Source organism: Echinops telfairi, unplaced genomic scaffold (assembly GCF_000313985.2).
Source record: "Echinops telfairi isolate 266 unplaced genomic scaffold, ASM31398v2 ScPeMD7_3509;HRSCAF=4178, whole genome shotgun sequence".
Taxonomy (NCBI): domain Eukaryota; kingdom Metazoa; phylum Chordata; class Mammalia; order Afrosoricida; family Tenrecidae; genus Echinops; species Echinops telfairi.
This window is the reverse complement of record NW_022107407.1, coordinates 6,806,852-6,830,288: the sequence shown is the minus strand read 5'-3', so window position 1 is coordinate 6,830,288 and position 23,437 is coordinate 6,806,852. Positions and strand designations below refer to the sequence as shown.

The window sequence follows — 23,437 nt, the reverse complement described above, 5'->3', positions numbered from 1 at the left end:
TTTAACTTGGTTTATACTTTCACTCAGGATTTAATTAATTAAGAAAATACTTACTGAGCCCTTGCTCTATGTAGGAAACAATGTCAGCATCCTCACAGAGTTCACAATCTAGCTAGAGGGAAGCATTTAGCTAGATACCCTAATTAAAAAAACAAAACAGAAATGCTTTATAGAAAGCAGTTTATCCCAAATGTTTTCAATTATATTAAAACTATGTGTTAGTCTAGGTACCTTAGAGAAACAAATCCACAGAAAGTCATGTACAAGAGAGAGTTTTATATAAAGGTTAAGTGCACATCAAGAAAACATCCCAACCCAGTGCTGTCCAAGCCCACAAGTCCAACATTAAGCCATATGTCCAACACCAGTCCACAAAGTCCTCCTCCATCTCACAAAACACACGCAATGACGCCAACTGCAGGAGGAAAGCCGAGTCAGTGAATGTGTAAACATCTCAGCACTGGCGGGGGTCTCCACACGCCTGCTCCAGCACCCAGGGCTGCCTCGGGGTAGGTCCATGTGGCTTCTCCTCAGGGATGTCTTGCAGGAAGTGAGCTTTGCCAACTAAAGCAGGGAACTGGCTAAGACAGCTGCACCCTGGTCTGACTATCAGAAAGCAAGTGACCCGAGGACTAGAAAGGCTAGGCTCATTGAGCCATTTATCCCTCTGCCCTTCAACTAACCCCACATGTGTTTATCGGCCAGGTTGGCACGATAAACTAACTACCTCAAACTATGCAACAATAAAAAGGTAATCTCAAGTATCTCTGATATTCACTGACACGGGAATCTTTTAACGCAATAAAGTTAGTTGAAAGAGGTGTATTTTTTTACACGCACAATTATTTACATAAGCTGATAATTATATTAATATCTAAACAATGTTTCAAAATTCTTGAATGCATTATAAATAATTAACAAAATTATTTTCTTTCCACGTATTAAGAACAGGTGCCCCTGTCAAGTCCATTCTGACTCCTAACAGTCCACAAGGCAAAGTAGAACTGCTTCCTAGGATTTCTGAGACAGCTCAAGAGCTCAATCTTCTCAACCTTCCAGAGGTGATAAGCAAATTATTTATGAGATGCCTGGGTCCCCTCTGAGGATTAAGCATATTCTGACTATTCCAGTACAAAATGGTTCTGAAAAGACCTAGATATTTTTTAACTTCAGAGTGTTGGAATAAGGGACAGAGAAATAATAGAGTGAAGGACCAAGTAGATATCTATGGAAGACGACATGCATTTTTCTACCTTGAGACTGTTTGTAATGTGACTTTGCAGCAACTCCTCTCCAGTGATAGAGTTTATGCCCACAACACTTTCATGAGATAGAGTCTCATGGTGCAAATAGTTAAGCCTTTGGCTGTTAACCAAAAGTTTGGAAATTTGAGTCTACCTAGAGGCTTCTCATAAGAAAAGCCTTGGCATCTATTTCAGAAAAGTCAGTGATGAAGGTGCTCTGGGTTGCAGTTCTATCACATCACACATGGTGTCACCATGAGTCAGTTTACTGAGATGCAGTTGGGTTCTTATATTTTACTTTTGCAGCTGGTTTTTTGAATTACCTAGTATTTAGTGGTTCAGTTTGTCATCAAAAGGTCTATGGTTCCAACTCTTATCTGTACCAGTGTACATTCTCTGGTCTAGCCGATTTGTAAGGTAGAATTGGGATCATGATAGTGGGGGAGGGGGGGCATTAAAGAACTAGAGGAATATTGTAAGCTTCATCATTGCTGTACTGCACCTTGACTGGCTCGTCTCCTCTCTGAGACCCTTCTGTAAGGGGATATCCAGTTGCCTACAGATGGGCTTTGGGTCTCCACTCCCCCTCATTTATAATGATATGACTTTTTTGTTCTTTGATGCCTGAAACCTGATCCTATCGACATGTCATGATCACACAATCTGGTGTGCTTCTTCCATGTAGGCTTTGTTGATTCTCAGCTAGATGGCCGCTTGTTTATTTTCAAGCCTTTAAGACCCCAGATGCTTTATCTTTTGATAGCTGGGCACCATCAGCTTTCTTCACCACATTTGCTTATGTACCCACTTGGTCTTCAGTGATCATGTCGAGAAGGTGAGCACCATGGAATGTCAGTTTAATAGAACCAAGTGTTCTTGCATTGAGGGAGTACTTGAGTAGAGGTCCAATGTCCATCTGCTTCCTTAATACTAAACCTATAAATATATGCACATAGATCTATTTCCCCATCATCATATATAAATATATTTACATACACATATGTACATGCCTGTATTTAGACCTCTATAAATGCCCTTTGCCTCCTAGTTCTTTCCTCTATTTCCTTTTACTTTCCGACAGAGGATATTTGTAAATGTGTATTTTTCTTTGCTGCAAACATCATTGACTATGGTGGAACATATATAGGGGGACAAGCTTCTTAACTGTAATCAAGACCATAGTCTTGCACAATACCACAGACACTTGTCTGCATAACATAGTTTTATTTATTTATTTATTTATTTATTTATTTATTTTTCACTGTGCAACCCGCTTCAGTGCCTGAAGCCCACGGGGTAAAGCCAGGCAATGGTTCGGGGTTACAGTTTGCTTTGGCATGGGGCACTGTGAGAGGCCCATGGGATCAGACCTGCCATAAATCCAAACCCATGTACATAACATAGTTTTATAAAGACAATATTCTACATCCTACTTTGGTGAATAATGACTGAGAACATGAAAACTCATGAGTTTAAGTTAAATCTCTTGATCTCTCCCTATCCTGAAAGAAGAATAAGAATGATGAAAATTGAAAGACATCGACCATCTAGTCCAATAGACTAATGGACTAATGAAAACATCAGCCTTCACAGTCATTGAGGCCAGAAGAACCAGAGAATACCAGATGACAACTACTACCAGCTGCTTTGAAAAGGACGCTTTAGAAGGTGCTGGATAGAATGAAGGGAAATGTGCAACAAAACCCAAATTCTTTCTCCCCCCCCCCCATTGCTTAGTTCAGAATTTATTTCCTCTTTTAACGATAATGTGTGTCAACTCATATTTATTAAGTATTGCTAATCTACTTTATTTTCCACACATACTTGGAAGTATTAAGAAATGTTTCAAAGGAAAATACCAAGGTCTCAATTATTAGAGTGGGTATATAGGCAAACTAGCACAATGGGAATTCAATTTATAACTTATAGGTTGATTCCTTTTCCAGCCATAAAGCAACCCAGACCAGTGTGTAATGTCTTACTACAGGATATAGATTTCTATAACTCTGTCAAAGCACTGACTTTTAACACCAAAAGAAATTTATATGACTAGTGGATAACAAATTATACACACACACATTTACATGACTGGTGGTTAGAAAGGAGTATTTTACTTAACATTTACCTAAAGAAGGTAATTCTTCTTTCCAAAGTGTCAGGCACATTTATAGTTCAAAAAGCTCAAAATCTGAAAAGTGACCATATTTACTTGTTGGATGGAGACTGGTGGAATACTCAAGACTCTGGTCTTCAGTCATCCATTGGGTCTGGACCAAAATTAACCCTGTGTTAGAATCATCATCTGTTTAAGATAGAAAAGGCAGTAATTATCCAAAGACAAAGTGCACAGTGTTAGGAAAGAAGGAGGGGTAGAAATCATAAACACAGGGAAGAAGTGGAGTAAGTGAAGGTACTTTGGGAGGATTATAATAAATGAGTTAAAACAAGTTATATTTGAACTTGCAAAACACAACATAACAAAGCCTTTGGGACTTATTGGTAACAGTCCTCAGAAGGAAATTTATAGCAACAAATGGACACATCAGAAAAGAATGCTTCATTCAAAAAGAAATAGGGAAACGTATGGTGCCTGTTCTACTTTGATACTCGGGGTTGTCGTGAATCATAACTGTTGGCAACTAGTTTAGTGACTAGTTCTGGCCAACAGAAAGCAATGGAAATGGTGGTTCCCAACCAAAGCCTAAACCTGTCTGTGTGTTTCTGCTGGCTTTCTTGGGATCCTGCTTTATCCTCATGGGACAGGCTTAGAGATACTGAAGATATGAAAACCTGGGTATCAGAGTTAAGGCAGACAAGCTGTCTCAGTTGAGACCCAAAACACAAGCATTATCAACCCAGATCAGCAGTGCTGTTCCACAGCTGATCCACAACTGACTTTAGATGTGTGAATGAGCCCAGCTGGGACCTGAAGACTCATCGAACTGAGACCAAGGTAAATTGCTGATGCACACAATCATGAGCTTAATAAATGGCTATTGTTTGAAGGCCTTGAACATTAGAGCAGCGTTGATGCTTCACAAGCTTACTGATACAGCCTCCATTCAGAAATAAAGCTATCTATACCTGTACCCATGTCTATATCCACTTTTTTTTAAATCGTTTTATTAGGGGCTCATACAACTCTTATCACAATCTATACTTACATCGATTGTGTAAAGCACATTTGTACATTCATTGCCCTCATCATGTTAAGAAGATGATGGAGGTTATGTGTAATACATGCACAGATACTTGTAGAAAATAAAAATAATTTTTACAAAGCAGTAGAAATATAGGTCTCATCTCCAAAATAACCTCAATATTTATTCCAATAAACATTTATTTAGTACCCACAAACACTCAAATGTGTGCTGAGTGCTGGAGATGTTAGTCTGCAGGGTCAGGATGAGAAGATAACTGGGACATAGGCTATGCTTTACACAGTACTTTTCTATGTGCTATTTTATTTTATTAAAAACGAAATCTGTTAGGTAACAAAAGACTATAGTTAGCATTTCTTTTTCACAGACATTCAGTTTAGTTTCTTCACATTCTAAAATAGCACAGATAGACTCAAACCCAAAGTTCATAGTAAATCCTGTGCTCATGATCTTGCTACCGTTTTGTCAATTCCAAGGGGAGTGTGATCTACATTAGATTTTGTGGGTACTCTATGTATTTTCACTGACCACACTATCGCATCTAATCTATTTTCTCATCCTTCTAATTAATTAGGTGTCTTATTCCCAAGAAGTCTGGCCAGGGACTTTATGGCGGGGGGTTTGGTTTGATTTTGTTGTAAGCATTATACAAATACAAGTATTCTGAAATCGGCAATTGGCTTGTTTATTATTCCATGTTTTATTTGCATCAGCAGCGGCATGCTTCCCATCCATTATTTTCAACTGCACACCACATTTTTCTTCAAAAGTCCACAGAAATGAGATTCAGCATGTGCATAGGGAATACATTCATAATTGTGGTAAGAAGGTTGGGACTGGGAGCACGAGTAGTGTATTAGTCTAGGTACTTCGGAGAAACAAATCCACAGCGACTCGTGTATAAGAGAGAGTTTTATATAAAGAAAATGTGCATCACGAAAACATCCCAACCCAATGCTGCCCAAGCCCACAAGTCCAACATTAACCCATACCCAACACCAGTCCACAAAGTCCTTCACCTCGCAAAACAGAGGCAATGATGCCGACTGCAGGAGGAAAGCTGAGTCAGTGAACGTGTAAGCATCTCAGCACTGGCAGGGGTCTCCACATGGCTGCTCCAGCACCCAGGGCTGCATCGGGATAGATCCATGCGGCTTCTCCTTGGGGATGTCTTGGAGGAAGTCAATCTTGCAAGCTGAAGCAGGGAACTGCTAAGGCAGCTGCACCCGATGCAACCATCACAAAACAAGAGACCCGAGAACTAGAAAGGCGAGGCTTCACCACCCATTTATACCTCCGCCTTTCAACCAGCACCACATGTGATTATAGGCCAGGCTGGCACAATTTAGAAAACTTAAAGAACTGCTGAGAGAGTCAACTGTGAGGTAAGCACTGGAACCCAGCAAATACACAGAAGAAGCCTGCTACACAAGTGCTTCACTGTAGCCATTGAACTCTTATTTTCATGGGAACATTTTCTGACTTGAAAAAGTTTAAGAGTCTACTGAGGTGAGTTCTGTTTGAATGAGATTACATAGTTATGCTTGTCATACCCAGGAACTATTTTGACACATACAAACTGAATGACTATTCAAACCAGTGTCAAAAATTTACCCTTTCTGCCATTTCCAATATACTTTTCCCCAAAGATGATGTCTGTCTATAATGACAGTTGAAACGTCTAAGGGAACAATTTGTATCAACTGTGAAGAGGAAAGACTGAGTTGAAGTGAGACGGAAGTAACTGAATGGGGGATCATATTACAACCTTTACCTTAGGAACGTGGCAAATGCAGTACATGAAAAAACTTGGCATCATCCATAAGAGAACCAGGTTTTTTCTGTTTTTTTTTGTTTTTTTTTACCGCAGATAAATCATTCAAAGAGTGACATGTTGATAGCAGGAGCAGTATTTTTTTATGATATATTATTTGACATGTTACCTGGATTGGCAGTGACAGATTTCTTTTTTTTTTTGCAAATGATGACAGCAGTTTTTTTTAAATCATAATATTCTTTTTTAAGACTTCATTTTAAGCATTTTGTTCCCTCTCTTGAAAGTATTAAGTACAAGGAATTCAGAAGAAAAAGTCTTCAGGTTCTTTACAATGCTAGTTTTTGAACTTGTAGCCCAAAGCTACTAGGAAAAAGCCAACAAAATTGGAATGTCTAAATTTCTTCTACTCAGGAAAATTTAATGATCAGAGGAGATATAGTTATTCTTTGATGATAAAATGAAGCAAACAAAAACATCAACAACAAAAGCTTCCATTATCTTTGAGTAATATTTAAAAAGATTTACTTCTTTCACTACCTGTCATTCATAGTGAACGGGGTCCTTATTCCACATCACTCCAGGACCCCGGCCACCATTTAAGGCATTGTTGGCTATTATACAATGAGAAAGAGAGTTCCAGATGGCCTACAACTAGCAACTAAATTGCTTTGCAATGACATACCTTTTTTTTTTATTATTCATGGTATTTACGTTAATAAAGTCTTTGAAGGTAGAACTAGCAAATACTGAACTCTTATGGAAATACAGTGTTGGATTCATAAAAGCTTCTGGTAACAACAATTTTTGTTAGCTGAGAATAATATAACTTTGTTTCATGTATGTTTATGCATAAAAGCATCTTATTTAATACAAGAGGACTTCAAAAAGTTCTTGGAAAAAATCACTATTTTTTAAATCCATTTTTCCATAAACTTTTTAAAGTTCCCTGGTATGCTGCACACTGTTGACTTCTTATTGTTACACTCAACAGTACTATATGTGTGAATGAAGCTCACCTAAGCCATATTTTTCCCATCAGGCACATGTCAGCCTTCTTGTTTCGATCCTGTGGACAGTGCTTCAGCACTGGGCTGGGGGTTTCCATGGAAAACAGTGAAATCACCCATCAAAAAGGTGAGAGGCATGACATTGAGTAGTCTCTGAGAAGGAATTGCTTACAATGTGATGTCTAAAACCATTGCTATATGCAGTGGTTCAACCTCAGGACAGTACGTATTTGTCAACTAAAATTATTGCCTCATTACACGTGCCTCAAAGCATAAGCTCTGTGCATATTGATGCTGAGGTTGTGAGCAAACTTCAGTGGGTGTGAAAATTAAAAAATATTAAATTAGCACGGTTTATCCTATCTTCTTACAAGTAACATGGCCCCATACAACTACTGTTATCTAAGAACTGCAGCTTTAATAAAATGATCAAAAGCCTAAATAATAAATGAAATCATTGATGATTAATGCATTATTTTAGGTAATTTATAATTCACTAAAGGAAAAATTATGAGAAAACTCATTATTGAAAACTAATAAACAGGTAAGATTAGATAGGCCACACATTTTAATGCAAATATTATCATTTCTCTTGCATCCTATAACTATTAAGTCCCTATTCACAAAAGAAAAAGTGATAATGATATCACTCAATGTTAGTCAATTAGGGCCAATTTAATCAGGGTTGTTTCCATCATTGTGGGTTGTACATAAATTACAGTGAAGGGATTGGCTTTGATGGTAAAGGGATACAAATTCCTCAGTCAGACATCTAATCACACAGGTATTTTCTGACATGTATATGACAGATATATTTATTGAGGAGGCACCTTAATCTTCTCTCATGTTGGTAGTCCCTGGAAGTAAGAGTCACTAGCCTATTTCTAGTCCTACAGATCATGCCTCCCAGCCTAGACAACCTTTCCACTTAGTGGTCTCATACCTCACTGGTGACTGAGCAGAATCTAACAAGCCTCTAGCATTCAGCCTTGTGGAGGAAAACTAGAAGCTGAGTATTCATACAGATCCGTACGCTACAATGCCAAGGGTTAATTGTCTTCTTTTCATGTTTCTAGTGCCCTCTCCCCCACCATCCCCATGGTAACTGCTTTGAATTCAGTGGAATCGAGATCTAATTTGACAACTAAGGGGCTCATGAGGTTGAAAGTTATTGCACAATAATATTTTGGTGATGAAAATATTATCGAGCCACACTTTTGTAGAAATATCTGACAAAAAGTGCTATCTCAATAATACTTTTCCCAATGTGACAACTGTAAGATCTTGGATTACCACATCCAACCAGAGAGACCAAATTCAATTCCATAGAGTTGATTCCAAGTCATAGCAACCCAATATAGAGTTTCTGAGGGTTTGAACCACCAACTTTGCAGTTAGCAGCTCAATGCTAAACCTGCAGTGCTGCTGTAACATACTGAAGGTCAAATTCCTACTCCGCTATTCACCAAATGCTTAAGATTGAATAAAAAATTTGCCTGCCTGAGCTTAATCATATTTGGTGTATGCCAGTACTGGCATACGAGCCTCGATGATATCGTGGTTTACACTATGTTTCGAGTGGACTTTATGGCAGAGTTTGGAGCTTTTAGAGCCCTGGCATCGACTTGATAAGCAGATAATTTTTATTAGTAGGAAGATGTAGTACTAGTAATTCTCTCTGCTAGTGAAGGGTTGAAAATTGAATACTATCTCATCTGGGCTTTACAAACACAATGTTGCAAATGACTTCAAGAGAATCTCTAGCACACGTTTTATATTGATACAAATTTATAGATGGAGCAAATGAAAAGTCACTGGCATGATATGAAATCTGGAATTTGCTTCAAAATAATCCAATATGCAGCTGCCAACGAAACAAGAAAGGTCATTGATTATTGAAGCTGGGTGATGATACTTAACTTTTGTATATGTCTGACTTTTTTATTGGCATTTTTTTAAACCAGTAGCACACACACTTATCTGAAACTAAATAGACATGATAGTTTTAAATTTATGGGTACATAAACTTAATTTTATAAAATGTTAATCTTTCAATTAATAAAATTTGCCTAGCATTTGAAGAATCTAACAAGAAAAAATCATATTAAAATTGATAGTTAGATAAATCTTTTCATTTATTCATTTTATTCTGTTGTTTTTGAAAATGTGAAGAGCAGAACATATACTAGTTTATTAAAATCTAGGTGTATAATTCCTTAACATTGATTATATCAAATTGTACAATTCTTACCCCCCTTTCCTCATTGCTCCTCCCCCATTGACATAAACTTAATATCCTCTAAGTTTTTTATCTAGTACTTCACATTTCTGTTGTCATTCTGATCCTATATAAACCTATTTAAAGAGAGAATAATGCTCAAGGCAGATGTCTTTACTAATTAAACTAAGAACTTCCCAGTATATCTTTGCTTTTAATATTTAAAGATTATCTGAAGGCAGTAGTTTCAGGGGTTCATCCAGCCTCCATGGCTTTAGAAAGTTCAGAGTGCATGATAATTTGACATTCTGTTTTGGATTTCCTTCCTTTTGGTCAGAATTCTTCTATAAATTCTTTGATTAGTATGTTAAGTAATAGTAACCATTTGCAACTCTGGTCTCCTTCCAAAGAAGGCAGTTATTCATGGAAGCAATTAGCCACATATTTCATAGTCTCCTTCTATTCCTGACTCTCCTTCGTCTGTAGTTCCAGGTGAACAGAGAACAACTGTGCCTTGGATGACTGCTTGCAACTTTTTAGACCCCAGGAACTATGCAATGAATTAGGAGGTATGTAAAACAGAACCATTAAACACATTATTAGTCCAATGAACAGGAATGTCCTATGAAACCGTGATTCTAAATCTTCAAACCTAAGAATCCCTCATTTGATTTGGGATTTGGTTGTATTAAAGTAACCTTTTTTTGAGGGTCATTGTTATAAATATATCTATTCTGAATGGAATTGTGTGCCACCCAAATATAGATTGTAATTCCAAACCTTTCTGCCTGTGGTTATAATCTGAGAATATATTTATTTTTATATGCTAATTTGGCTGATTACTATAAGGTTGTTTTGAATCAGTCTCTTTTTGTGACATAAACGAGATTAAACAAGCAAGTAAGAGAAGTAGACATGGGGAAAAAAAGGTGCCTAGCCATGTGAGGATCTCTCAGAAGGTAAACTCAAAAGAGATCAGGACTTTGCCAACAGAGAAAGAAAATCTGTGCTGAGGGCTCATGCATAAAGCACTGAAATAAAGTATCTACCAGTAAAAATTATGAGAAAATAAATGTCTGTTTAGCAAACCATTCACTTGTAGTATTTGTTATTCCAACACTAGATAACTAAAACTATATCTGTTACACACCTTTTGCCAATTCAACTTTTATAGGTGTACAACATATTGTAATTACTTAAACTTGCTAGGAAATCCTACCCTTAATTGGTGCAATTCTTAATCATTGTAAACTTTGACTCAATACAAGCATACCCTGTTTTATTGTGTTTCACAAATGTTGCATATTTTACAAACTTGAGATTTGTGGCAACCCTGCATTGTGGACGTCTGTTGGTGCCATTTATCAACAGCATATACTCACTTGATGTCTCTGTGTTATATTTTGTTAATTTTCACAATATTCCAAACAATTTCATAATGCTACTATACATTTTGGTAGATTAACACAGCTCCCCAAATCAAACCCACCGACATCAGAGTTGATGCAGACTCATAATAACCCTACATAGGGCTTAGAGACTTTTTATAACTTTATGGGATGAGACAGCCTCACCTTTGTTCCAAGGGCCCATGGGTGGGTTTATAGAACTAACTTTGTGAGTTATCTGAAAGAGCCACCAAGACTTCTAGAGTATAGTGTAAATGTAATTTTTGTATGCACGGGAAACACAAAATTTATGTGACTAACTTTATTGTGATAAATAGTCACTTTGTTGGATGGTCTGTAACCCACCCCTAAATATCTCCTGCACTCTGGAAACAATAAGCATTCTCCCTGCCCCTCTTACCTCTGGTAACCACAGTGAAGCTCCAGTCTCTATTCAGATGGCTTCCTTTTCTTTTTATGCAAGTGAGCTCACAATATTTGTCTTTTTCTAATTGACTTCGGAGGATAGGTAAAAAACAAAATAATATTCACTGACACTGATTCAATTCTGACTCATAGTGACCCCATAGGGCAGAGTAGAATTATCCTCTTTGGATTTCCAGGACTGTAAATCTTCACCGGAGGAGAAAGCCTCATCTTTCTCCTACAGAGCAATTTGTGGTTGCAAACTGCCAAACTTGTGGTTAGCAGCGAAATGCATAAGGCACAATGCCATCAGAGCTCCTATGTTAAAAACACTTACTATAAGGATATTCACATCCCTGGTCTATGGTCAGAAAGGATTCACCAGAGATTTGATCCATGTGTATTTCCCCAAAGCTTTTTTAAATATTAAGCTGTGAAAACTGAAATCTAGAAAATTATTATTTGCCCAATATGGCAAAGGTGTATAATAGTAACTATAAGAATACAATTCAAGTTTCCTCATCAGGAATACTCTCCTTTCCAGAAAACATTATTATGTCTTTCTGAAATATATTATATGTGTGTCTACTGTAAAAATTGAAAATTTGAAGCCACACAGAATACTATGTAAGTTTGAAAACGTAAAGGAAAAGACAATTATCAATGACTTAATTCCTTTAGAATGGAAAAAAGATAAAATTAAACGATTTGTTGGCAAAAGTAATGTAGTATCTTAGAAGAGATAAAGTGACATAAAAACACTGAGGGCTTAAACCATAATATTTATTTTCTTTACTGTGCAATGTATTTTTCCAATATTCATAATACCCAAATTAGGCCTGATTTACAATTTTTTAAATCTCCAGGTTATGTCACTCTGTGTCTAGCTTTAAAATACTAAATTTTGGGGTAAAATTTATTACTCAGTGAAATATTATGCATTTATTACCTTGTCTTGTCTCCATTTATTAGAACAGAAACTATACAAGAACTCAGATTTGGTTTTATTCTCTACCTTTGCTTAGAAAGGTATGAGACACAATGTAGAAATTTAATTCATATTTCTATAATCAATTAAATGAATATTTTTTGTTAAGCTTCTCATTATTGGCCATTTAAAATATTTAGTGAATATGATAGCTTCTTTGAAAAGCACTGAACTATTAAATCATATTTTATTTGAGGCAGAAGACCAGTTATGTGCTATTCACTATTTAATCCCTACTCTGTTTATGATTAGGCCAATGGACAAGGTAAAATAACTAGGAAATAAAAGAACTTGGATTTGAATTCTGATTTTCAAATCTAAAGTCAATGTTCTCTTTGCTAGATATCTTATACAATAATTAAAGGCAATAGACTGTTTTTATTGTTTATAAAAATAAATAAATGAAATAAAGGATGAAAACAAAATAAAACCACTAGCCATAAATGTAGTTACTGTCATTGTTAGGAGTCGTCCGGTCGTTTGCAACCCACTGCAATCCTAAGCACAACAGAAACAAACACTCCCCTGTCATGGGCCATCATCACAACTGTTCCCATTGGTGAAGCCACTGTCTCAACCCATCTCATTGAGGCCTTTCTTTTTCACTGTCCCTCCACTTTACCAAGTGTGGTAGTTACATAATCTTATGTCAATTTGAGGGCATTAAGTGTGAAGTAATGGAGTCCAGCCTGTCAATCAGGTCACAGCCTGATGATGCCTCCTTGTGGGCATTGCCTTTTCATAAGGATTCTGGAAACTTCCTCTCTTTCTCCCTGGAAGTGGACCACACACTCTCCCTACTTCACTTTCCTGTTGAAGAGCCACACTTGGAGAGCAGGAGGAATCACATGGAGATACACCAGCACTGAGATACTTCCACCACCACTGGATCCACAAGACTTTTCACCTCCTTGCCTATGATTTTCCTGCTTTTGGCATCATCACGAGTGGCTATGTGAGTCTGAAGAGGAATGTGTAGGCTAATATCAGACTTGATCTGGACCAGGCTGGGATGTTTTCTCAATACACAATTCCTCTTTGACATAAAGCTCTTTCTTGCACAACTATGAGTATCTCTGGATTTGTTTCTCTAGTCAACTCAGACTAACACACCAAGCATGATGTCCTGCTCCATAAACTTGTCTCTCCTGACAACCTGACCAAAGTATTTAAGATGAAGCCTTGCCACCATTGCCTCAAAGGAGCACTCTGGCCTTACTTCTTCCAAGGTAGACCTGTTTATCCCTTTAGTAGTCCATGGTATTTTCACTATTGTTCTCCAGCACCACAATTGAAATGCATCAAATTGTACATTTGTTACCCTCATTATTCTTTTTTTTAATTTAATTTTTAAAATTTGAATATCCTCTGTGGTGAGCTATCCATAACAAGTCTTCTGTCCATGTTGTTAAACACCATTGAGTCCATTTCAGCCCACAGCAACCTTATGCACAACAGAACGGAACACTGCACAGTCCTGCACCATGCTCACAACTATTCCGATGCTTGAGCCCATTGTGGCAGCAGATACGTCAATCCATCTCTTTGAGGGTCTTCTTCTCTTCACTGGCCCTTTACCAAAAATGGCATCCTTCTCCAGGGAACTATTCTCTCCTGATAGCATGTCTTAAGTATGTAAAATGAAGTCTTGCCATCCTTATCTCTAAGTAGCATTCCGGCTGTACTTCTTCCAAGACAGGTCTGTATGTTCTTTTGACAGTCCATGATTCTTACAATATTCTTCGCCAACACCATAATTCAAATGCATCATTTGTGAACACTTTTTTTTAAATCTACCTTATTCACTGCCCAATTTTCACATACAAAGGAGTCTATTGACGATACCATGGCTTGAGTCAGAAGCACCTTAGTACTTAATGTAACATCCTTGCTTCTCAATACTCTAAAGAGGTCTTGGGCAGCAGATTTTTCTAATGCAACATGTCTTTTGAGCTCTTGACTGCTGTTTCCATGACCAGTTATTGCAGATCCAAGCAAAACAAAATCCTTGAGAACTCCCACCTTTTCTCCATTTATCGCGATGCTACCTATTGGTCCACTTGTGAGGATTTTGGTCTTCTTTATGGAGTTATAATTCATACTGAAGGCTGTAATCCTTGTTCTTCATCAGCAAGTACTTCAAGTCCTCCTCAGTTTCCACAACAAAGTTATGTCGTCTGCATATTTCACGTTGTTAATAAGTCTTCATTTAACCTTGATGCCACATTCTTCTTCATATAATTCAGTTTCTCTGATTATATGTTCAGTGTACAGATTGGAAAAGTATGGTGAGAGAATACAACTCTTGCACACTTTTCCTGATTTTAAACCATGCACAACTGCCTCTTGATCCATGTACAAGTTCCACAAAGAGATGCTGGAATTCCCATTCTCCTCAATGCTTTCCATAGTTAGTTGTGATCCACACTGTTGAATGACTTGGCATAGACAAGAAAACACAAGTCAACATCTTTCTGGTATTCTCTGCTTTGAGCCAAGATGCATCTGACATCAGCAGTGATATCCTTTGTTCCAAGTTCTCTTCTCAATCTGGAGTGAACCTCTGGCAGCTCTGTGCCAATGTACTGCTGCCTTTGTTGGATCATCTTCAGCAAAATTTTCTGGCAGATGGTAGTGATAATTGTTCTATAGCTTGAGCATTCTGTTGGGCCACTTTTCTTTGGAATGGGTACAGGTATGGATCTCTTCCAGTCACCTGGCCAAGTAACTGTCTTCTAAATTTTCTGGCATAGATGAATGTATTAGCTTCCAGTGCGTCATTGGCTTATTGAAAGATTTCAATTGTTATTCCATCAATTCCTGGAACCTTGTTTTTGGCTCATCTTTCAGTGTAGCTTGGTCTTCTTCCTTCAACACTTGCTCATATGCTACCTTCTGAAATGGCAGGAGGTCAGCTAGCTCTTGGTTCAGGGACTGGGTATACTTCTGCCCATCTACTTCTTATGTTTCTTGATACAATGGGTATTTTGCAATTAGAACCTGTCACTATTGCAACATGAGGTGTGAATTTTTTCCTGAGCTCTTTCAGTTTAAAATATGCTGAGCATGTTTTTCCCTTTTGTTTTTCTAATTCTAGGTCTTTGCACATTTCGTTCTAATATTTGGCTTTGTCTTCTTAAGCTTCCCTTTGAAATTTTTTATTCCATTCTTTGACATCATAACTTCTTCCATTTGCTTTCGCTAATCTACAATTAAAACCAATTTTCAGAATCTCTTTTGGCATGCACTTTGATCTTTTCTCTCTTTTTCATCTTTTCAATAACCTCTTTCCTTATTCGGGAATGATGTTCTTGATGTCCTTCCTCAGCTCATAAGGTCTTCTGTCATTAGTGTTCAATACATCAAATCTGTTTTTGAGGTGGTTTCGAAATTCAGGTGGGGTAGACTAAAGGTTGCATTTTGGCTCTCATGAACTTGTTTTAATCTCTTCAACCTGAACTTACATGTATGCAATTGATGTTCTGGTTCCACAGTCAACCTCTCCTTGATTCTAACTACTGGTATTGAACTTCTCCATCATCTAGTCCCATAGATATAGTCAATTTGATTTCTGTGTATTCCATCGGGGGGTGGGGGGTGGGGTGGGGTTTCATGTGTATAGTCTTTTTGCGTTTTTGATAAAGGTATTTGCTATCAACAAGTTTTGCACAATTCTATCATGTGATCTTTAGCTTTGTTTTTGTCACTAAGTCCATATTTTCCAAGTACCATTCCTTCCTCTTTGTTTCCAACTTTTGCCTTCCAATCAACAATAGTTATTTCATTTGTAACCATTTCCAGTTTTCGTAGATTCATACTTTACACATTCCAAGTTCCAATCTGATCATAAGCAGATCTTTGCAGCTGTTTCTCCTTACCATGAATTGTGCCCCATTAGCAAATGAAGGTCTCCAAGGCTCCAATCCCACCAGCTTTACACAACTCATATCATCGTGGTCAACTACACTCTGAGAAAGCAACTCTTTCTCGATGATCACATTTCAAGTATCCTAGGACCTGAGGGACCCATCCTCTGCGCTATCTCTGACAATGCTCTGCTTCCATACATTAGGCATTCGGTATCTAACAATGTTTTGAAGCTAGACATAAGGTTTTCAGTGGCTTCTCCTTCCAAAGCAGGGAGCAGAGTCCTTTGTTATCTATTTTTAGTCTGGAAACTCAACTTGGCTGAAGCCTGTTTGTTTTGTGTGGCCCATTAGCATTTGAAATACCAGTGACATAACTCCCAGCAACACACAAGCCACCAAAAATATGTTTGTTCATGCATGTTATGATCATATTATTATTGTTTTTGCTGATAAGGGGTCCAAGTTTTATATGTACTTTAGTTATTGCATTCTTATATCTTTTGGATATATGGTATTATTATATTTGCATATATTTTTTGGATATATGGTATCCAAAAAAAATGTTCGCTGAGTGGTGGCTTAATCTTTCAATTTTTTGGATAAAGTTGTTTGATGAACAAAAGTTCTTAATTTTTATGAGGTTCCAAGTTTGGGGTTTTTTTAGTTGTTTGTCTTTTGTTGTTCTTACCTTTTCTACATTAGATAATTAGTTGTTAAAAGCTAGGTCTACTGGTACAGATAGGAACTGGAAACACAGGGAATCCAGGATAGATGATCCCTTCAGGACCAGTGGTGAGAGTGGTGATACCAGGAGGGTGGAGGGAAGGTGGGGTGGAAATGGGGAACCGATTACAAGGATCTACATATAAACAACCTCCTCCCTGGGGGATGGAAAATAGAAAAGTGGGTGAAGGGAGACGTCGGACAGTGAAAGATATGACAAAATAATGATATTTTATAAATTATCAAGCGTTCATGAGGGAGGGGAAGGGTATGGGGAAAATGAACTGATACCAAGGGCTCAAGTAGAGAGCAAATGTTTTGAGAATGATGATGGCAACAAATGTACAAATGTGCTCGACACAATGGATATATGCATGGATTGTGATAAGAGTTGTATGAGCCCCGAATAAAATGATTAAAAAAAAAAAGCTCGCTCTAAAGCGGTTTCTGTATTTTCTTCTAAGAATTTTATGGTTTTAATTTTCACATTAAGTTTTTAATCATTTTTCAGTTTGTTTTGGGGTATGATGTGAGGCATGGGTACTGTTTCATTTTTCTCCTGGTGAAAATCCATCTTTTTCCAATTCCATTTATTGAAGAGACTTTCGTTTTTCGATTGAATTGATTTAGCACCTTTGTCAATAATTACTTGTCTATACATGTGCAGATTTCTTTCTGTACTCTCTAGCCTATGTCTACTGTTAAAGCTATTTGGATTGCTATAGTTATATAAAATGTTTTAGATCAGGAAGTCTAATTCTTCATGTTAGATATCATTTAAGACAATTTCCACTTTAAAATAAATTATTAGGGTTTTTTTGTCTAATGGATACTAATCCATCTTGAACAGTTGTTTTAAGCTTTCTTATCTTATCAAATTTTTAAAAATATATTATTGTATATTTCCCTGTAGCCTTTTTTTGTGGTCGCAATGGGAATAGTCCATTATACAGGTTGCACAATTGAAGAAGACAAAGGTCATCTAACTAGTTTGAGGAAATTCAGCTTGCAAGTGATGATATTGTAGTCAGAACTTTCTGAAGCCCAAATCTGTGATTCTTCCACTATACATCCACTTTTTGCTATGCATCTGCTTCTTGAAAATATAGAAGGCATCACTAAATGTGAATCTTTAAATGATATCATCAACTTGGGTTAACATTGAGGATGTCTTAAAATCAGATTGAGTAACTTTTTTTATGGGGAGTGTGTGTGTGTGTGTGTGTGTGTGTGTGTGTGTATAGAAAGGTTGGCCTGAGTGCTATCCTTACATGCTGTCAGGTCTGTGTGAGACTTCCTTTGGGATTGCCCAGGCCTAATTGGGACTCCCTTCCTGTTGTGCTATGAATGCACTTGTGTTAATAATAGAAAGCTGAGCCCCAAGACTGAAGTTCTTAACAACAGTGTGCTGCACTCAGTTTTCTTGAAGGGAGTTCATCTTTCAGGGATTCCTTGGTGACAGGTCAGTGGACCACAAGCCAGTTTCCTGCTGATTTGCTAGGGCCAACCTGTTTGCCCTTTGGAAGGACTGTTAGCCCTTGGACTTTGTCCCCCTGAAACTCCATTTATCACTTGTGTTTATGTATTTATACAACTGCTTACATTGATTACTGAGTTCATGTCCTTTCTGTTTAAACTACTTTATGTAGGTAGTTGCCCTGTCTCATTAATCTCAGTATCTCTAGCACCTCACATTGTGTCTATAAGGTAACTTGTCCTCCACACATATTAGTTATGTAGAATTCATGTATTTTACCTTCCTTTTTAAGCCCCTTCAGCCAATCTATGCAAACTATTTAAGCTTATAGTTCTAGCCCAAAAGTTATTCTAAATGACATTAAATCATTTTGTGTGTGCCTGTGTGTGTGTGTTTAACTTAATGCTGTTGACCCAGTGGACCAAATGAATGTACAAATCTGGATATAATTTATTATATTAAAGTTCAGAAAGCCTGAGATATGCTCCTATTAACCGGCTAGCTCTCTATGTGTCTCAATCTACTCAGCTACTCTGAGATTTAATTTACTTTTTTTGTGGTGATTTGCGATACAGTCCATACAACTTAGGGTTTAGGGCTTGCAAAGATAAAAGCAGGTAGAATTGAATCCTGGCTACACTTCTTACTTCCCCTTGGACAAGTCCCTGTCCGCCCCTCTGCTTCAGGGTTCTTAGCTGTGAAAAGAGAATGATAGTCACTACCTCAATAGCTTCTTGAGAGGATTCATGACAGAAACCAAAACCAAAGCCACAGCTATGGAGTCAATCCCTATTCACAGAGACCCTACAGGAGAGAGTAGAACTGCTTCCTAGAAAGCCGAGACTGCAAATCTCTTTGGGAGTAAACAATGCCAGCTTTCTCTTGAGGTGCACTCGGTGGGTGTGTACCACCAACGCTGTGGTGACCTGCCCAGTGCTTAAACCACAACATCACTATTGATTTGTATTGATTTTATACACACACACAACTCATACACACACACACACACACACACACACACACACACAGAGGAGGGTGCTTTTAAAAGTTTGTAGGAAAATGGAACGAAAAGATAAATGACTATTTCTATGAACTTATTTGCAAGTACTCTCTACTAGATATATTTAAAGGAACCTGCTGTCCACAGGTTAGCAATTCAAATATACCAGCCACTGTAACAAGGAAAGAGATGAGGTTTTCTGCTTCTATCAAGATTTACAGCCTTGAAAACCAAAGGGGCAGTTCTAAGCTCTCCTACAGGATTATTATGAGTCTGAATTGACTCTATTTCTGTGATTAATCATATACATGATGATGCAGCAAGTTAAGCATTGGGTTGCTAACTAAAAGGTCAGAGCTTTGAACCTACCAGCCACTCCATAGGAGCAAGAAGAGCCATTCTGCTTTCCTAAAGATTTACAGTCCTAGGAGCTCTAAGAAGCACCTCTACTTTGTCCTACCAGGTTGCTAGGAGTCAGAACAGACCCAATAGTAATATTGTGCGTGTCTATACACACAAACACATATTTACTCATGAAGTCTTAGAAATAATTTTTCATTTTTATAGCATTTACCCCCCACAAGCAGACAAAGAAGCCCCATTTTAGTAATATGGCACAATCACTGAGGGAATTTAATAATGTAAAACAAGTTAGGAAAAAGAAAAGAAAGAAAAGGAGCATAAAATTAGAAAAACTACCAGGAAATTTAAGGGAAACCAAGCTAGCCGGCAAGCAATTAGGTGGTAATGAGGTCTTTAATCCCCTTTTGTAAAAAGCTCTATTGCTTTATGCACCATCAGCAGTGATTATGGTTCCATTTTCACTTAAGGTAGGTATCAGAGACCCATCAACTACCAACCTGAAGTCAAATCCTCTCTTCTGTTCTTTCCTAGAGATCACAGAAGGGTTGGGAAAAGACAATCTTAAAATAGTAACATGGTTGCCGAGGTGGATAGAAGGATAGGATCTTACGAAGGTTTAAGAAAAAGCAAGTTCTCTAGATCTTATTTATGTGTGGGAAATCTGGCAAAACTAAGAGAAGTCCTTGCTAACTCTGTATCCTTGGGCATTCTCTCCTCAGGCATTCTAAAACTGAAAACTGGTCTGAGGCATTTGAATTGGCCTCCAGGACACCTGCGTTGCCTAAGCCCCCACTGCTTTGTCATGGTTTTCAGAGTTAGGGAGGAAGCATGCATAAGAAAGCAGAAGGGTATGGGGCCGGGAATTTAGCTCTTACTCTTTTTGAAGCACTAAACTAATCTTATAAAAGACTTGGAAATTCCAAGTGCTCCTGGATAATGGTTAGCATATTAAAAATATCAACAAAGCCCTTTGAAATATTACTAGAAAGTTTGCAAATCAGACTTTGATATCTTTCATGACAAACAGGAAACAAAGAGAGAATGTTTTGGTCACATAAAAAGCAACTTAGAAAAGGAACTTCAGTGGCAGTACACCTTTACTAGCTATTTCTATTGTCCTATGGACATAAGGACATTTTTAACTTTTAGATTCAGATAAAAGAATAGATGCTGATTTTTGCTAAACTTTTGAATACAATATATACAAAAACATGCTATTTCCTATAGCTAATGATCTAATATAATCTGCATTTAGTCTCATTTCAAAATGTCACTTATTAATCACAACCAATTAAACAAGAGATAAACATGAAGAAAAATTCAGAGGCAACCATTATAAATACATTGCTATTCCATTTTTAAATGGGATAAAAATTCATACTTAAATGAATTAATATTAGATAGTGTATGGTATCTCTTTTTGTTGTTTTATACTTAAGACACTTAAAATTGTGTTAAGGTTTTCTATGTGCTAGGTCCTGGTCTATTTTACATCTAATAAGTTATGTGACACAACCCTATGACATAAATATTGGTATTGTCACCTGCATATGATACAAGTAAAATGAAACATAGAGCAAGTGGAGCTAAATAGTTTACACAAGATTTCTTCTCAAAGTCATTGTCATCAAGTCAATTCCAACACGTAACCGATGGGAAAGAGAGTAGGGATTCAAAAGCACGCATTCTGGAACCAGAGGGTGTGTCATTAAACTTGCTGCTGTTATGTCCTGGGGATGTAGGGGAATTAATGCTTCCATGGATAACCGCTTTTTGTTAAGGGAGATTTGGTAGTGAAATTTGATCAATATTTTCATTATTCTTATTGAACAGACATTGTACTAAGTGTTTTACACACATACTCTTTTGCATGAGATACTGGGCTCAGTTAATATTTTTGAGCTGTGTTCAAACTATATGAAATCTCTCACTCACCCAGAGAAAGACTCAGCACACCCTAAGAAGTCCTTACCATCGTCCCAGGAAGTCTGCCTACCGTATTTCTATTTATCTTTTAAGGCCCCATTGAAGCTGTGTGTGTTCTGTTGTGACTTCTCTGATCATTTTAAGCTACAGTTACTTATGATGTCTCTAATATCTTTGCATATATTATCAGTACCTTTTACCTCACATTAAAAAAAAAGTATTTAGGTAACATTAAAGTATGCATAGTGTAAAAAGGAAATGAAGCTTAAAAATATTTAAGCATATTTCTTTTTAATTTTCCCATAGTTATTTCCAAAACATTCTTTATAGTCTACTTTTGTAAAATAATCTCCGATGAGAAGCATGCATTCAACCAATTAATTTCCTCAGGGCTCTCTTAAGTTAGGACAGTTCCATTTTCCATGCAAGGACATGCAGAAAAGCACAGATCAGCCTGTTCTCACCTTGTCATGCTGGCCCTTTTCCATACAGCCTCCAACGAGGAGCGATAGTGGATTAAAAGGGGATTGGATGCAAGTCAACTCTTTTAGGAAATAATACACTATAAGCTAAAAAACAAACAAATGTACAAACAAAAAATGTATTTTCAATCCATGGAAACCCTAAAGAATGGAGTAGAACTGCCCCATAAGGTTTCTAAGCTTATATTGTTTGTAGGGTCAAAATCGCATGTTTCTCCAGTGGGTGGCAGGTGGTTTGGACTGCCAACCTTTTGTTAGCAGCTGAACGCTTAGCCACTGTGCTACCTGTGCTCTTCATTTTATTTTTTTGGATAATTGTTATCTTGATTTAAGGACTCTAGCATTAATGTGTCACTATACATATCTTCAATGTATGCATGGGTGTATATTTGCCTCATGGTTTTCCTTTTTTAGAACCCACACACCCAGCACACGTAAACAATGTGTTCAACAATATTTATAAAACTAATGCATGGATATGAACAGACAAAAATGTTAGATGACTGATACAGTTTTTTTTCCTATTAACTGGTGTGCTTGGCTTATTCACTAACATCTTTCTCCACCTGTTATTAATTATGATTAGCTGTACAGCTTTCAATTGATTTGAAAGTCATTTAATGTAATACATTTCAGAAGGGGGACCTGGAAATGGTTAGTCTATTCCTATGTCTTTCGGCCTGCTCACTCGCAACAGCTTGAGGAAAATGCACCCTGCGTTTAGACGTTCACATAAGCGTTCAGAAGTCTGCTCAGGGCTCTTTCCCCTTCCAGGAGAAAACCGCCCGTTAGCTTCACAGGACTTGAAGAGCACACCCTTCTCCGTGTGTTAGGGCCTCTGAGAGTGGCCGGAACAATAAAGAAAGAAGAGTCAGCATTTGTCAGGGCTCACCATGTGCCAGACACGACTCTGCATTTTTCCATAGTAGTATTTAATTCTCACAACTCCATTAGTAGGTGTTCTTATTATCCTGATTTCATGGATCTGAAGAGCATAGAGGTTAATAAGCTTTCACAAAGTTACACAGCTTGTTCAGGATCCAAAGTTATTGCTGTAAACCATCTACTTGTAAGGTTTCTCTTGGTGATGCAAACTCTTAATGCTTGGAACTCACCCAGAAGTGCCTTGGAAGACAAGCCTGTTGATCTGCTTTTGAAAGGGCACAGCTTTGAAAACCTCTGGAGAAGTTGAATCGGCACATGTGAAATAGACTGCCAGCAACTATTGACTTAGGGTTATTGATCGCCACTGATTTAGTGCTGCCTCCACAGCCACTCCTTGGAGAAAGAGGGGCTTTCTATTCTCCTTAAGAGTTACAGTCTCAGAAATTCACAGGAGTCTATGGGTTGGCATCAATAGATGGCAGTGAGTTCTTCATGCTGAGCTA

The 23,437-nt window shown here is 37.5% G+C and overlaps 1 non-coding gene across 1 annotated transcript; it reads right to left on the bottom strand.

Annotated features, from left to right (window-relative positions):
* Positions 1-2,503: 2,503 nt before the first annotated feature.
* Positions 2,504-2,637, bottom strand: LOC115870962. The gene has a single exon (XR_004047021.1). It is a non-coding gene; the product is annotated as a small nucleolar RNA SNORA42/SNORA80 family (small nucleolar RNA).
* Positions 2,638-23,437: the final 20,800 nt, after the last annotated feature.